At 37.8% G+C, this 17,599-nt stretch overlaps 1 long non-coding RNA gene across 1 annotated transcript; it reads left to right on the top strand.

The window, feature by feature from the left end:
* The first annotated feature begins 913 nt into the window (after positions 1-913).
* On the top strand, positions 914-17,151 carry LOC121033964 (uncharacterized). Its single transcript, XR_005792226.1, has 2 exons — positions 914-1,275; positions 16,671-17,151. It is a non-coding gene; the product is annotated as an uncharacterized LOC121033964 (long non-coding RNA).
* Positions 17,152-17,599: the final 448 nt, after the last annotated feature.

Here is a 17,599-nt window from a genome sequence, read left to right as displayed (position 1 = left end):
GAAATCAGGGACATTTTATTAGATACCAAGGATTCAGAGCTCAATAAGATATGATCTTTGATCTCTCAGTTAGCAAAGTCTTTACAGGGCACAATGAATTACAGAGGAAGGTATGGTTAGTTCTACTCAGTAATCAGAGAGAAGACCACAGTATGTTTCCTATGTTTGGGTACTTCCTTTCGTATCCTTGCTTATGCTGCGCTACTTTGCTTCATGGATTACTAAGAAAACAGGCAACCCACAAGGACACTTTGACAAAAGAATCTTTACAGCCACAGAAAAATACAAAATCACTATGCTCCGTAAACTACATGACTATAAGGGAAAAGTAAAAGTAGCATTGACCCATCTCTGTCTTCACTCTTCAGGTACAGTGTACTTAAATAATGTGTTTTTTTGTAATACTCCTTGATGTTATTTTTGTTTGTGCTATATCTCGCAGACGACATAGTCAACCACTGGAAAGCAGAAATAGACTGTGTTGTTTTTATCTTTACATTCCCCTCAGTCTTGACAGAGTGCCTTACCCATATTAGGAGGTGAGTGAATTATTTGTTGAATGTATGAATGAGTGGCTAGCTAGTTATATATGGTATGTGAGGTATCCTTCTAAGTGCTTTACCTATATTTACTCATGGTATCTTCCCAGCAATCCTATGAAGTAGATTCTACTTATTCCTCATTCTACAAATGAGGAAAGTAATACCCAGAGAGGCTGTTACCTACCAAAGAGCCTGTAGGTAAGAACTGGATGGCAAAACCCAGGCAACCTGGTTTTAGACTGCTCTAGCTGCTGTCTTAGTTTTGAAAAACAAACTTACTGAAATACTTCATTAAAGAATAGGAGACAGAAAGAGAGAACACGAATGTTGTACGTTTTAACAGCAACAGCAACTGGTCACCTACGACGGAAACAGAAAGATTACACTTAGCTTAGAATTTGTCAAAGCATGAAGGTGTTATCCATTAACTGGATGAGTCAAATGATGATGCGAGGGAAAACCTTCAACCGTGAGTGAAAGCAGTCATCTGAGTGGCTGTTAGTATTGTCTGAGGGCTGAGAAATGACTCCCTTTTGTTCTTAGGTAGACATGCAGAAACAAACAAAATGAAGTGACAGTTTGTTTCACCTCTTGGTGATGCAAAGAAACCACATTGTGAGTTCGGTGGACAGCAAATTATTTGACTCGTACAATAAAGTTTAATAAACCTGGCTGTTGTAGAGGAAACTCAAGACTTTAACAATAGCAACGAGAACAACAGCAGCAACAGCAGGTAAGCACAGGACCGACCGCCGTTACAGCAATCTAGACTCTCGCAACTGTGGATGGAGCGATTCTGACTGTTCGCCTCTTTGATCTGTGATGATCACTTTTATCTTTACTCTTTGGATAACTTGGCTCAAATCTAGTCAGTAGTCGTGGATGGCTCCAGGAAAAATTGTCATTTGAATAGTTTCTTGGTGCTACCTCTTTAAACTCTTTTTCTTTGAGTATTGCCTTGGTATACTCTTGTCTCTAAGTAACTTTAGTATAAACAGTAACAAAATAATTTTAATCACATCAGAAGAAGTTTAGAGGTAGGGCAATTTTCTGAGTTGCCAATTAGCTCACAATGTTATCAGATCTAGTTTTTTTTTTTTTTTAATCTACTGTAGGCACTTTATTTTTTTTCAAATTTTTATTAAATTCTAGTTCGTGAACATATAGTGTAACGCTGGTTTCAGGAATAGAATTTAGTGATTCATTACTTACTACAACACCCAGGGCTCATCACAAATGCTGTCCTTAATACCCATCACCTATCTAGCCCATCTCCCACCCAACTCCTTCCAGCAACCCTCAGTTTGTTTTCTATGGTTAAGAGTTTCTTATGGTTTGCTTCCCTTTCTTCCCACCCCCCCCTTCTCCTATGTTCATCTTTGTTTGTTTGTTTGTTTTTATCTCTTTGTTCAGATAGTCACATGTTAGTTAGCTTCTCAGGCTGATTCTCCTCTTGGTCACAGAATGGCTGCCAGTTAGCAACTGCCATCCTTATTCATGCAGAATGGTTGAAAGAGTCTGGCTGTCTGTGACAACATCTTGAGAAATTGAAAGAATGTATTATATGGAAATAAATTACTACAGGCCACAAAGTCCTTGATTCAATAATGAGCACAATTACAGTTAAATTCAGGAACCATAATTGCAAAGCTACTTAACTAAAAACTTTAGTGAAGAAGCTGCTGACACAAGATTTTAGAAAGTGAAAAGCACTGGACCAGGCATTAGTCTTTTCCTCTGGAGATAGGGGCAGGCAGAGCTAATGTTGGGAAAAATACACATAACTGCTGCCATAACATTTACATTTTACATATAGTTAATCTGTGTATAGTCATAAAAACATTTTGGTCTACTTGTGAATGAGTGGAGTTTTCCTGTGATACTCAAGGTTTACTTTAAAGCAATCTTCTAAATAGTGATTTGAGTCTTCGAGACATTATTTAGAATGTTGTTCAGTTTGTTGTAGAGAATTGTGTTTGTTTTTTTTTCACATCATAAACACTTTGTTATTTGAGATTAACTTTGCTCACCAGTCTGGTGTCACATAAATGATGACCACACAGCCCCTAGCGGCAAATCAGTAGGTGAGGGTTGAACATTTTCTTATTGAGTCAGGAACATATTTTGAAAGCATTTCTCCTCACGTAATGGAATGCATAACCAGCAATTAAAATAAGTTGAAAAACACAATGCAAGATCTTGTTTTTTCCATACCTAGAAAACTTCAGCACATCTCTTGTCACGTAGCTTTACCTATAAACACACGTGTGCATATGCTCCACACAGTCATATTGGATGAGGTAAAAAGCTGTTATGTTTTACCTAACTGCTGTTATTTTGGTTTCCAAAATCTTGAATTAAATGAGATTGCTTTTACCTCTCAGAGCCATGTTAAATGTTAGAGATCGTATAAGAAATGATGGTTGCTACATTCAGGGACATTACCATCTATTTCAGAAATAGGTGAGCAATTGATAAAATTGTAAAACTGTGAGTAACCAATCCCACATTCTGTGCTAGAGATTTCAAGTGCCACAGGGAACACTCCAATAAAGGAGGTGTGCCCAATGCAATCTAGTGTCTCATTGTCTCTGGCACTCTCTCCGGTCCACAAAGCTCAGTAAAGGCCCAAAATGCAAATAACTAATCATGGGTATTTGGCATTAGCACCTGGATTCACATATAAGCAAAGGGACTTTTAAAATTGAATGCTGTATGTTCAACTAGGCTAATGTAAAATAACAATGATTAGATTAAAATCCAAATAGTGGAAAAAGACATTCTGTCAACTCATTCTGAAGATATTACTGGTCGTCGGGCACAATTGTGGGTTTTATAAAATAAATATTATAAAATATAAAAAACCTAAATATAAACTAAATACAAAATTTGATATTCCATATTCTTTATACTTTTGATTCTATATCAATTTATGTCTGTGATGTCTTTTTTTTAGGAAAAAAAAGAAAAAGATTATACTTTTAGGAGGGAAAAATCCTTTAGCTAAGAGAGTCATATACAAGACTCACTCAATGGTGTCGGTTGCTATTGAAGATCAATAAGAAACAGAACGCATAGTCCTTGCTCTCAAAAGTTTATAATCTGGGGCGCCTGGGTGGCTCAGTCGGTTGAGCGTCCGGCTTCAGCTCAGGTCACGATCTCGCGGTCCGTGAGTTCGAGCCCCACGTCGGGCTCTGTGCTGATGGCTCAGAGCCTGGAGCCTGTTTCGGATTCTTTGTCTCCCTCTCTCTCTGCCCCTCCCCTGTTCATGCTCTGTCTCTGTCTCAAAAATAAACGTTAAAAAAAAAATTAAAAAAAAAAGTTTATAATCTAATGAGGGAGAAAACAATGAGGCATGTGAACTCAGAGGAGAGCAGTAAAACAGCAAATCATACCTTCCTGTGAAAAATTTTGCTAATTCCAACGTGGTTTTTTTGTTGTTGTTTTAATCTGAAGTAATTCTGCCATGATTTGCTTTACTTGCCTAATGATAGACATAGGCTACACCAAGGTCAAGATACACGTTCAGGACACAAGATCAGGATAGGATACACCAAGATCCTGGTCAAGAACAGAACATTCTTGAGCCTGGGGAGTATTTAATTTAATAGTTATTTTCTAATATTTCTTTCCTCTCCTGAGTTTAAAAATTAATCCCACACCTAGAAGTTAGGGAAACGTTAGAAGTCTTTCTATTGAAACTTCAGAGGAAATTCTTTAGAATATTTTATATGTACTTGGCTTCCAGGATCCTCTTGGCTCAATCCTTGCTCCTACTGTGAACAAAGGTCAAATATAACTACTGTAAACTTTTCATTAGGGTTCATCCTTTGGCATTTTAAATGTTTCTGTGAAGAGGTCTTGAAAGGCCTCAACGATTAGATATCCTAGACCCTGCTACAGTCCCCCCAAAACTTTGAGTTGGCTTAGAAACTAAAGGGAAGGAGAAAAGGAGAAATAAGGGGAGTAGACAAGCAGGAATAGGACGAGAGCTTTTAGAGGGGAAAAGGTCTGTTTTTGTTTTGTTTCATTTTAAGACGAGGGTAGGAGACAAAAAGCCATTGGCTCTCCTGATGGCGGTGAAAATGGCGAACGCCTGGCTGTTCCTCCTGTGCTCTAACCACCACACCGCCATGTCCTGCTTAGTTTTCAGAAATGCATTTTATTGATCCTACACTTGTTTGGTATACAAAATGAATTTAATAAACTTGGGACACATATAAAAATAAAACATGATTCATCAGTCAAAAGAATTTCCTGACCAAGGGCACACTGCATTACCTTAGGAATACACCCCAAACCACAGCATTTCTCTAATGCTGCTTTTTAAAAATTCCTGACCTCCCACCACTTCTGTTCTCACAGATTTTTCCCGTTTTAGCAGTACTCTCATCCCATCAAACGGCTTCAGCGGTGTTATTTATTTGGGTAAAAATAACAGGAGTGGAGATGAGGGACTCATCAATTCCAACTTAGAAAAATGACTGAAATTATCTGGTTGTGGAGTCACTTTCTTTTTCACTTCATAAAACATCCCAAATATTCATCACGTATCAACTTTCTGAGTGCATTTCAACATGACCGTGTGTTTGTCAGTTCAAATACTTTGCACAGCCCTGTCTGTCTGAAGCAGCTGATGGCGCCTTCGGTTTCACTCCTGGTCTTCAAGCTCTCGCACAAGAAGCGGGGCTTCCCCACAAGTTCCTGACCCATCTCCGGCTGCCCATTCCTCTGTTCTTCAGGTCAGGGCCCTGGGAAAGTTGCTGCTCTGAGGGAAGGGAACCGGGGCCCAGGTGCCTGGTGATAGGTATTGGGTACACTGGAAATGTACTTCCAGACTGGTCTGAGAGCACCTTTGAAGGGGAAAATCTGAACCAGACAGGTAACTGGACAGAATGGGAAAAACACTGGTCTGGGAGTGACCTCAGTGATCTGAGCAATTACTTAGCATCTCTGACTCTCAATCCTCTCCCCTTATGAAAAGCAGCAACACAATGAGAGCCCACAGTCCTCAATTCCCATCCTGTTTACCTCACTGATATATATTATGGTGATCAAATTTCATTGTGTATAGCAAAATCTTTTTATTTTTTATTTTTTAATGTTTATTTATTTTTGATAGTGGGGGTGGGGGGAGGAGCAGAGAGAGAGAATCCCAATCAGGTTCTGAGATGTCAGCAAAAAGCCTGCCTTGGGGCTTGATCTCAGGAACCATTTAATCACGATGTGAGTCGAAATCAAGAGTCTTATGCTTAACTGACTGAACCGCCCGGCATGCCTGTGACAAAATCTTTTCAGACTCTTAGGCACATCACAAATCATCAGCTCTCATTAACATAGATACCCTGAACACTGTTAAGCATTTTGCCCCAGGACTGTGGCCACGGAGGTAGTTTCCTTGAGTTCAGTTACATGGTTCCCTTCCTTCCCCCACTTTACCCTATAGCAGCCACATGCAAAGGTAGCACGTGATACCTGTGGCTATCTATGCTAAGAAGGCTGTTACCTACCACCCCACAACACATTTCCTAATTTAAAGAAAAACTCATTTGTTAACATTTCCTTCTTTCTTCATCCTTTCATCTGTGAGAGTTATTATGACCATTCAGATCGTGGTGGTGTAAAAAGTCATCCCAAGGTGTTTCTCTTGCAGGAAAAGAATCAAGACATCTGTGGATGACGCACTAAGGTAGTCACTGGCAACCTCCCTTCCATTTCTGGGTTGGCTCATTGTTTACCTAATTGCCAGTAATAATATTTCATTGTGTAAAGAATGTTGGCACCAGGGGCCCAGGTTCCCGTTTATTGATGGCTCAGAGTTTATGAATTGATGCCCTCAGCAGGTTGCTGCCCTGATGAATGGCAATTACTGCGGCTCCCACAGAGGCAATTGTAGTCAGAGCATTTACTCCTTTCAAATAATTGCCCCTGAGAAGTTGAACAGGTAATTGTAACATCTGAAAACCATGCTTTTGGCTCCGAATCAAAGAGTATTAATCTCCGTAACAGAGGTGTTTTGGAATGACCCAAAAGAGTTGTTAAAGAATGGTCTCCAGAGTGTTTAATTTTAAGATGAATTGGAGAAACCTTAGCAAGACCCCCCTCCCTAACGAAAATTAAAACGTTGTAAAGACACCCAGATTGTTGTTAGAGGTGCCCACCTTTTTGAAGTTGCGATTCTCTGTAGTGATTGGTTTGCTTTAGACTTTATGCCTACCATTACTCCTCCTTAAAATTCTTTAAAGCACCTTGCTCCAGCCAGGCTAATCTGCCCATTAACCTCTGAAATGTGTTCATTCTCACTCCAGAAAATTTGTTCGTACCATTCTTTAATGCCATTCATTAAATATATGCAACGAAAAAAGGACAAGTTATTTGAAATACCATTTCATTTTATACTATGACATAGGTGGATTTAATGAATTACTGAAGTCCCTTCAATAAAGAGAGTGCTAAAATCTTGAAATCATGCATATGTCTTCTATAGAATCCAAAGATACCTTCTACTCCAGGTACTTTGTTAGAACTTCTAATCTATTTATTTTGGTGCCATGAAAGAAACGGGATGGAGTCACATAATATAGTTTATTTGTATAAACTTCAATTTGGAGGGAACTATTGCACACAATGGGAAAGAAATATAAAGATACTAATCCACAATGGTTTTGGGGTTTGGGGGAGAAAAGAGTATCAAAGAAAATGTAATATAGAGTCACACCTATGACTTTGAAACCTTTCTGAATAAAGGTCAGAAATCTTTGAGAGATGACACTGGAGGACAGGAAGGAAATAAGAAAATAAAAAGATCCAAAATATACAAAAGTGTAGAAAAATCATAAACTAGTTTTAAATTCTGGAAACCGTGGTGTTTAAACATTTATTCTTCTCAAATTGTTGGCAGTAAATCCAGTGTGCTGAAAACAGCCAGGTATGTCTCCTTCAAGGCAATCTGCCCGTCATTATTCAAAGTGCCAGGGATTTAAAAAGTGTCTTAGCATCCTCACATTTCAGACTAGTAAGTAACGCCAGAAGGAATGATTAGAAGACTTCAGACTAAAGTATGAGTTGGTTCAGAAACATGCAACCATTAGAATAAAAGCTATAAAAAATGATCATGGAAGTAAATATGGGATAACATGAACATGGGTAAATTGAAATATGAAGTAATTCTACAAACACACACACACACACACACACACACACGCACAACTAGAATAATCTAAAGGATACCAAAATAAGGATATACTTACTCATGCAACCACAGACATAAATTTCCTTAATCTTGATTTACCTTAAGACTTCAATACTCAAGAGTTTCCATCTTATATAATCACGACCTTGTTCTGCTAATTGGATTATTGGAACTGAGAGTTTTATAGGCACATAGAACAGACATGAATTTTAGAGACCATGTATTCCAGACGGCTGCCTTGAGGCAGATAAATATCTGAACCAAGGATGACAGATAGGTTTTAACTTAGAAACTAATTCCAATCCATTTGTGGTTGGCTGACTAGAGCAATGCATTTAGGTGAATTCTGAGGCTGAGTTTAGCTCCAATAAGAGGAATATGGAGTCTGATTGATAATGTAGGGTCTAAAGTGCTCAGGTCCGGGAATCAGAGTCCAGAACACATGTTGGGATGGAGGCTGGCCTTACTGCCATACATTTGTTCTTCACATTCTAAAAACTATTTAGGTACAAAGAAGGTAGCATAGAGTATAGACAGTCAATAAATATTCTAGGGTGTAATTACATAGCACAGAAATATTTAACCTGCATTTTTTTTTTTTTTTTTACCAAAATTATCCTGGATATATGAGGGGATTTTTAAATTTGCTTCTAGATGTTCTAGATACCAAGGAAATCTAAAAGGTTTCATGCCGTAAGTTCCTTGCCCTTTATTCCTTAAGGTTTGGGAGTTCAAAAGAAAGGGGGAGTGCAGAGAGTGAGATATGCTCTTTAAGTGCATGGGGTCTCATGTCAGTGGCTGTTCTTTACCTCGTGCTCTTGTCATTCAGGTGACTATAATCACCTAAGGCCTCTGCTTGGTTCATAAGTTTTTTCACAGCTAACTCTACCTAATGCTTGGTTAAGCCATGCGACCACAAATGGTAATTATAGTCATTTATCCTAACTGCAAACTATTTATAACTAATGATCACACATCATAATAAGAATTCTTCATACGAAAGATGTGTGCAGTTCATTTTGTGGTATGTTTTATAGTATCACAACAATGAACTCTGTTGTTTCCAGCCCCTCTTTCATAGAGGCTCATCTCTTTGGCGTGGTCTTCTGACCCGATTTAAAGCAACCAGAGGACACTGAAGTGCTCCATTGAGTCTACTGACCTTGAACTGTTCTCATTCTCTTCCAATGGCCTGTTCACTCCTTCTCTGTGTCCTTTCTTTTCCTTTCGCCTCCACCCTAATGCTTCTGTTCATAAATTTAGCAAACATTCAGTGGTAATTACCATTAACTAGTTCAAGTGCCAGAGACTGCAGTCGGCATGTTTTTATACTTTCTTTTGGTTCTTCACAGCAGTCCAAAGAATTTAACATTACTATCCCTACTGCATGGTTGTGGAGATTGAGAAACAGAGACGTCAATTTATTCAACATCACACAGTGAGGGAACACCCACATTGGGATTGGCGTTTAGCAATCCTCTTCCCAGTAATCCTCTTTCATTTACATAGGGCACCTGGGTGGCTCAGTAGGTTGGGCGTCCCACTCTTGATTTTGGCTCAGGTCACGATCTCACAGTTCGTGGGATGGAGTCGTCATCAAGTCTCTATGCTGAAAGCACGGAGTCTGCATGGGCTTCTCTCTCCCTCTCTCTCTGCCCCTCCCCTGCTTGTATTCTCTCTCTCAAAATAAATAAACTTAAAAAAATAGCATAACATCTACAAGGCACACAAGACATTATCCAAACTTTTATGGAACTTAAAAATTAGAAAAATACCTAGTCTGTTATCTATTTGTTTCATGTCCTGTATCTACCCAATCATATATATTCATCCTGTTCCTGGTTACCAGTGCTAATGCCTGGTCCTGCCTTTGTTACCTCATGATTAATATAAAAGCCTTTTCACTAACACTCTAAACTATGTTGTATTCTTTCTTATATGTAATTTGCTTGCAAATTTTCTTTTGCTCAAAAACCGGGGCTACTATTTCACCTGGTTTATCAGGAATTACTTAAGCAGGTTTAACGGCAACTGTGTAATTTACAGTTTATTGCATGTATTATGGATTTTTTTTTATATCACATCCATTTATTTGTTAAGTAATCCTTGAGTGGGTAACCCTTATTAGGCTCTGTCAAAGATATAAAGTAGAATCTTTTTTGGAGAAAAAAAGAGAAGAGAGAAACTTTGGAACTCTTGGAGAGCTCTTGGAGAAAAGAGAGAAACTTAGTCCCAGACACCAAGAGCTACAAAGCAGAATATGACATAGTCTTACAATAAGAAAGGTGCAGATTCATGAAAGAAAACAACTGGATCAATCAGAAATCATGAAGGAATAGGCAGTGTCTAAAGTAGACCTTGAGGGAATACATTGCTGGCTTTGGAAATGATAGAAGAGGCTGAGAACACGTTGTAAAGACATGGCCATTGGAGGTACCTGGGGTGTTAGGGATGCCATGTAGGCCACGTGCCTGGAGTTGCTGGGGCATGGATTGCCTTCTGCTCTGACCACTGAGTCATGCTGGGTGGAGGCCAATGTAGCTGTTCGGCTTTGTAACGCTCTTCATCTACCAAACTCTGCTTGTTTAGTTTCTGGGGCTCCCTCCAAAATTTTTTTCTCTCTCTCTCCTTTTTTTTCTTTTTTTTTTCTTTTTTTCTTTTAAACCCTCCCTAAGGTCTTTTCCATACTCTGAAGAGTTTAATTCTATTTGGTCTCATCAAGGTTGCTATCATTTCTGTGTGCCCATTGTCTTCCCAATTGGATTACAGTCTCTTCAAGGACAGGAATGGATTCTTTCCAATTGCACATAAAACAGAGCCTAAGGCTGAGCCTACAGCAGGCAGTCAGTAAACATGGGATCATTTATTGGGTCTTTGGTTATGAATAAATGAAACTGTCCACAGACAATGTGGTTAAAAAATGTTAAACGAATGTTTCAGATTTACACCAAATTGTTAGCTGTAGAAAAAACTAACATCAATTTAAGAAAGGAGATGATCTTTCTTAAAAAATTCTTGGTACACCCTATCTCTGTTAAAGATATTTCTCCAATCAAAGGCACTCATGTTGGATGCATATTGTGGTATGTATCTGGCTTTGAAGATCTAGCTTAAAAAAATAGGGGAAAAACTTAATCATTTCATCTTTAAAGCAACATTTTCGATTTTATGTTGAAATGATTCATACCTCATTACCCACTTAGACTAATATGCTTTCTAACCAGAATTATTTCCACAAATATAAAGAAGTCTATTTTATCTTTCCCCATTGAAATTCAACTTCATTTATTAATGCAGAATTATCATCAGATTAAAATTTAGAATCTAAAACTGCTGGTTATTTACACAAATTATTTTATTGCAATCTGCCTATGGGATCACCTTGGCAGAATTAAACTCAACCAGTTAAAAGAATAACTTATGTAAGAACTGTCAGAAAAGATGAGAACCCAAATTAAAAATTTTTTTTTCAACGTTTATTTATTTTTGGGACAGAGAGAGACAGAGCATGAACGGGGGAGGGGCAGAGAGAGAGGGAGACACAGAATCGGAAACAGGCTCCAGGCTCTGAGCCATCAGCCCAGAGCCCGACGCGGGGCTCGAACTCACGGACCGCGAGATCGTGACCTGGCTGAAGTCGGACGCTTAACCGACTGCGCCACCGAGGCGCCCCAAGAACCCAAATTATACACACGCAACATGAACATATAGTGTCCGAGCTGATTCAGCCACTGGAAAGTTTCATGAGTCCTGTTATCTGAGAAAATCAAATGAGGAACATTGCATTGTTTCTCTGATTTATACTTAGTCTGATATTGATTGCTGCTGCCTCGTGACTAAGAATGTGCAACTCGCCCGGAGAATAATTACCTCTGCTCCCCATCCTAGCAATCTGCTAAATCTTTTTTCATGTGAGAGAAAGTTTTACAAACTACATATTTAGTTTTCAGTTTTTCCTACAGTTATTTATAGTTTCATGGGCATTTTCTGTCTTCCCATTTCAACTGTGACTTCTCTTATGGCAAAAGCTGGCATTTTTCTTTGTATTTCCATTCTCTCTGTCACAGTGTTTTGAACACGGTTTATTAGTTTTTGTAGAAAATAGTACAAGATAAAATATAGCAACCTAACTTATCTTTTAAAATGTATTTCTAATAAAAAGGACAGTGCTGTTTGTTTGTTTGTTTTTAGCTACCAACTAAGTCAAATATCTCAACGCACTGTCTATGTAGAAATGTGACCCAGGAGAAGATAAAACTATAGTACAATGGCACAAATTCTAGATCATACTAAAAGTGCCTGCTACAGAACACACACTGTTCAGTTGTTGAAAATATACTTCCAGCTGTTTGGATGTATGTTGGATGTATGCTGTTGGATGTATGCCTGGATAAAAAATGCTCAGTGAGTTGGGGAATACTTGTTGCAGTGGAAGAACACTGCCTTTGGTTAAATAAGTCGGGTTTTATTGCTTGAGAACTATACATATATACTCTAAATTTTTTGGTAGAGTGCTGCTTCCATGGCGTAGCCACATGGATTGGATTAGAAGTGTGATACCCCCTCAGAATTCTGCCCAAAACACAGTTAACCTTGAGCTAAAGCAATTTTGCTGAACCATTGATTGAGGCTCCTGGCACTGTTCTTGTATACATTCCCCTTGACCTTGTAATTTTGAGGAAATTGACTTTGCCCTCAAACTCTATTCTGGAACATTCATATTAATAAGACTATGTGTTTTTCTCACACTGTCTGGTTGCCACATTTAGTAGAAATTAATTAAATATACAAAAAATTACAGGTAGTCAAAAGTGCCTTAAAATGTACTTCAAGATGATACTAAATATATATACAAACAATTTAACTTTTACATCACAAACCTAGTGCCAAATAGAGCACGTCTTTTTGGGAAATACTTCTTAGACATTTTAATAAAAGAGTATATTTTACATATAGAATTATGAACTTAACTTTATGTCATGATGAGGACAACTCATTAAGGAAATGATACAAGAATTAGATATTAAAGAATAAGCAGGATTTTTTCCAGGTTGGGGGGACAGTTCAGGCACAGGGATGTGCATGAGCAAAATGAGCCAACGTTTGGAGTGAAAACTTAAAAGTTAAAAGGATTCTATTATTTACATCATATAATTACAGCCTAAGAGTTGATGGAAAACAATGGTGAGTAAAAAGTGGTCCCCACCATTATACTCTAGTAGAAAAAGCAATTTAAATAACTCAGTTATAAAACATTAAAATGGTATGAGCGAGCAGTCATCTAACAAGGGTGAAAATATTGTGGGACTGTAAAGAAAGGAGAAAATAGGGTAATGATACAGGAAGGGTTATCAGATAAGATGGAATTTGAACTAGCCCTTGAAAAATGAGTAAGAATGTGAAAGGTCAATCCAGGGAAAATTCCAGGCCATTTCTGGGAAAGGAGAGTGCAAGAGTGAACTGAAGCACACAGAGCATGTTCATAGACCAGTGCAGATGCCATTGTGACAAGAAAGTGGGGCCTTTTGGTGGCAAGGTGGGGATAGCGGGGGCAATGTTAGCAAAACCTGAATGATATTTTGAAGTTGAGTGGCAGAATTGTTTGAAGTTTTGGCAGAAGACCTTTGCCACTGGAATGAGGAGAGTGTGTCATGATTTGATTTTTGTCTTGAGTTCAACAAAGCCAAACTTACAGTTGGGAAAGTCATCCACGAAGAATGATTATCTCTGTAGGAAGGATACAGAGAAATCATTGTGTTTAATGTGAGGAGATATGGGTGAAGGTAGAGCTTGGGAAAGTCTTTCATACATGGAGAGGGAAGAAGTAGAGAAACAGGAGAAGATTAAGAAAATGATTGCAAAGAGACAGGAAGGAGTATCTTGTACACCAAATTTTCATTCTTTGAAAACACATGCAGGGAATTTGGGGCTCTTTGGGCTGCTGGACTTCAGCAAAGACCTGGCATATATGCTAAGCACTCTTTGAAATGTTGGGATGATGTAGAATCCTCTACTCTCCTCTTTTTTATTCTCGCCTCACCATGTCATCATCCAACCCAAAGTTCATGCAGTCTATGAATTTATGATGTCACCCTCTACAAACTCCCCATACATAATTTTGTAACAAACCATAAGGGATAATTCTGTGTAACAGCTGTTCAAGGATGTCTGAATAGCCTGTTCTTGTCAATATGAAGGGCAGGACATGACTAGAATGACATTCTTAATAGTCCTAAAAGAGATTTCTTTCATTAAAAAAAATTGTTTTAAAGTTTATTTTGAGAGAGAAAGAGAGAGTGTGAGTGGGGGAGGGGCAGAGAAAGAGAGGGAGAGAAAGAATCCCAAGCAGTCTCCATGCTATATCAGTGCAGAGCCTGATGTGGGGCTCAATCTCACAAATGGTGAGATCATGACCTGAGCCGAAATTGAGAGTTGGATGCTTAACTGACTCAGCCACCAAGGTGCCCCAAAATTTCTTTTATATACACAAAAAGTATTGATCTAAAATCTATTTTTTAGGGTACTTTAATCCCAAACTAGTATTTTAAACCCCATTATGTCAAGTCTTTTCTAGATATTTGCCCTTTTATTGACATATTCTTTTATTCTTATTATTAATTATTATACAATTTGCATTTTCATTTTTAACACTAATAATTAATGCCATCTCTCTCTGGCTGATCAGTGTTGCTTTATTGTTATTAACTCTATTAATATTTTTAAAAATAATTTTTGCCTTTGCTGATTTCTCCATTGCATGTTTATTTTCTGTTTCATTAATTCCTGCTATAATATTATGATTTCTTCTACTTTCTTTGGCTTTTGCCAAAAGATTTTAAAAAATCTTTTTGAGATGACATGTAGACATTAATTTTTCAACCTTTCTTCTTGCCTAACATATGTATTTGAGGGTATATATTTCCTTCGAACTATAGCTTTAGCTGCTGAATTTCACAAGTTTTGATAGTTACAATGTTACTACACTTTGAAAATATCATTCCTTTGACCTCATTATTGGCCATCAATGTTATCGCTGCTAATTTGTAGGGAGTATGTCTCTTTTCACTGGATTCTTTTAAGGTATTCTCTTTGTTTTGTTTTGAGGTTTCACTGTGATGGGCCTAAGTGTTGTTTTCTCCATATTTATTCTGTTTGGAATTCACAGTACTTTTGACTCTACTTAGTGACATTTTTGTTAGGATTTAGAAAATTTTCTCTTTTCTTTCTTTCTAGGACTCCAAATACAGCTATGGTAATTCCCTCGACCCCCTTCTCCCCTGTTCTCCACCATGTCTTAAATGTCTTTTATGTCATTTTCTGTTTCTGTTTTTTAATACTTTTTTCTCTTCATCCCTTACTCTGGATATAATTTTCTTTTTCTGATATGTCTTCCAGTTCACTAGTCCCCATCTCAGTTGTGTCTCATTAGATACCAACTTCATTTAAAGTGTTTCTAATTGTAATTATTGTATTTTTCATTTCTGGAATTTATAATTAATTATTTTTGGCTTTAAATTCTATGCTAAAATCTTCTTATTGTTAAATTTTTTGGCTATATTAATTACGGTTATTTTAGTTTGTGTTTGATAACTACTATATCTGAACTTTTTTGAAGTTTGTTCCTCTTGTCTTTTTTTTCCCCCGTATTTTTGGGTCATATTATTTTGTTGACAGTTAAAGTAGGAACAGGTTATTTTAATCCTATTAAATGAGTAGTCATGCTATGGCCAATCTAATTCTAATTTACCCTTATACCTAAAGTGTGGCTCTCTGGGGTGACCTAACAGCCAGAGGTCTTTCCTAGGACTCCTTGTTGGTAATTCCTAACCTCTAATTTTTGCTACCCATCTTTCCAGAATATCTATTCAGCCTCTCCATCTCTTAGCTTCTTCTTGTGATCAGTATAAGAGAGAAAATCATGCATGACATTGGACTCATCTTTTTACCTCTCTGCAGTTCTTTTTTCTGGAAATAATTTTGAATTTTGTTATTCTTACTACCTTAATAGTTACCCAATTCTTAAACACAAAAGTATCTACTATCTAGGAGCACTTGGGTTGCGCAGTCAGTTGAGCGTCCCACTCTTGATTTGGGCTCAGGTCATGATCTTGCAGTTTGTGGGATTGAGCCCTGCATCGGGTTCTGTGCTGACAGTGTAAAGTCTGCTTGGGGTTGTCTTTCTCCCTCTCTCTGCTTCTCCCATGCTCTCTCTCTCTCTCTCTCTCTCTCTCCTCTCTCTCAAAAAAAGAAAAAAAATATATATATAGTCTATCATCTATCAACCTAAGTAGAGAAAGATAGAAAGATATATTTGTGTGTTGCCCAGGTTTTCTTACTATTTTGTGTGAGGGTTCATCTACAATAGCTCACCATTATCAGATTATTAAAATGCCTGATATAAACTCTTAAATATTCAGTTTGTTTAATTTAAAAAGTTTTGTAAAAATAATTTGCAAGAGGTTCTGACATCCAGTGCTGAATTTGAAATTTTGTCATAGAATTGTTTGCTAAAAAAAGAAGTCAAAAAAGAAAGTGAGGGAGAAGAGAAGACAAAGAATTTTTCCAGAGAAAAAGTGGGGGGCAGAGAAAGGAAGAAGAAGAAAAAGAGGAGATACTATGGCAGAGTTTAGGCAACAGATCATTACAGGTCTCCAGATAGGTTTCGTTTTGAGGCTGCATTTCTTTTTGTTTGTTTTTTGTTTTGTTTTGCCTACATTATTTTTTGTCCCTGTCACTTGTTGTCACTTCAATCAACCCATCTGGTAAGTTCTTGGTCAACCTAGTCACTGGATGCAACCCACTGTCCTTCATACAGACTCTTTGTTGGACTATAGATCTAGAGCATATATTACCAGCACTTTTTGTACACACTCCAGCTGGAATTGGAAGTAAATGCTCTCATTTTTTTTCCTTCTCCACCTTTGACCCTCCTTCAGGACTTTCTTGGTGTTCCTGGCCTTCTGCCTGACGTCCAGAGTTGCCTGCATTCTGACAAGACAGAATGGCTCACCTAGCTTCAGAACAACAGCAGAGGTGCCAACACAAAGTAGACCAGATACGCTGTCCAAAACACCCCTCCATGGTTATTCCAAACCAGGACTAAGCCAGGAGGTGTTCCAAAAATATATCACTATATTTTGGCCTGAGTGTCACTTCCCCACTTGGCAAGCTAGGGCTAGAGAAATTGGAACAGAGATTTCATGGTAGCCTGTCTTATATCCTCTCCTCTCAGATATACATCTTTGACTTGTCCCATCTCCAATGACACAGTTGCCCCAGCTTTTATAATTATTTGTACATACCAGAAAGGAGCAGAAGCTGTACATTTTGTCTCCAAACTTCTCCAAAATAATTTCAGCCAAACGGTTCTCTTCACACTAAAATGTTTTCAAGTGAATAAATGACCAACTGAATGAATATTTGTTATACATTTCTTCTTTTATTTTGTGGTTCACAGAGTTTCCTAACTATATGTTGTTGTTGTTTGGTGTTGTTTGGTGTTGTTTGTTCCTTTTTTTGTTTGTTTTGACCTGGTGCAATTGTACCCTTCCTTTGGGGGTTATCTCAAATTTCAAATCTCAAAGCCTCTGCTCACTATCCCAGTCTTTCAATGTTCTTTGAAAATCAACTATTAAAGCAGTTACTTTTTTTATTATTCATTGTGGTTAATCAAAAAACCTCCTTTAATTAGTGTCAAACCATTTTATGTAAAAATACCTCACCTCCAGAAATAGATGGGAATCTCCTTTGGAGTAGGAAAAACATCCTCCCCTTATAATACCTATGTTGGCCTCATGTCTCTAATTTACAAAGGATTATCATCTATTTAATACCGTCTTTCTTATCCTCAAAGACCAGAGTAGGG

Source organism: Herpailurus yagouaroundi, unplaced genomic scaffold (assembly GCF_014898765.1).
Source record: "Herpailurus yagouaroundi ecotype Mexico unplaced genomic scaffold, PumYag 159, whole genome shotgun sequence".
In the NCBI taxonomy this organism is placed as follows: Eukaryota; Metazoa; Chordata; class Mammalia; order Carnivora; family Felidae; genus Herpailurus; species Herpailurus yagouaroundi.
The sequence above is the reverse complement of the archived record's forward strand: the minus strand, read 5'-3'. Positions and strand labels throughout refer to the sequence as shown.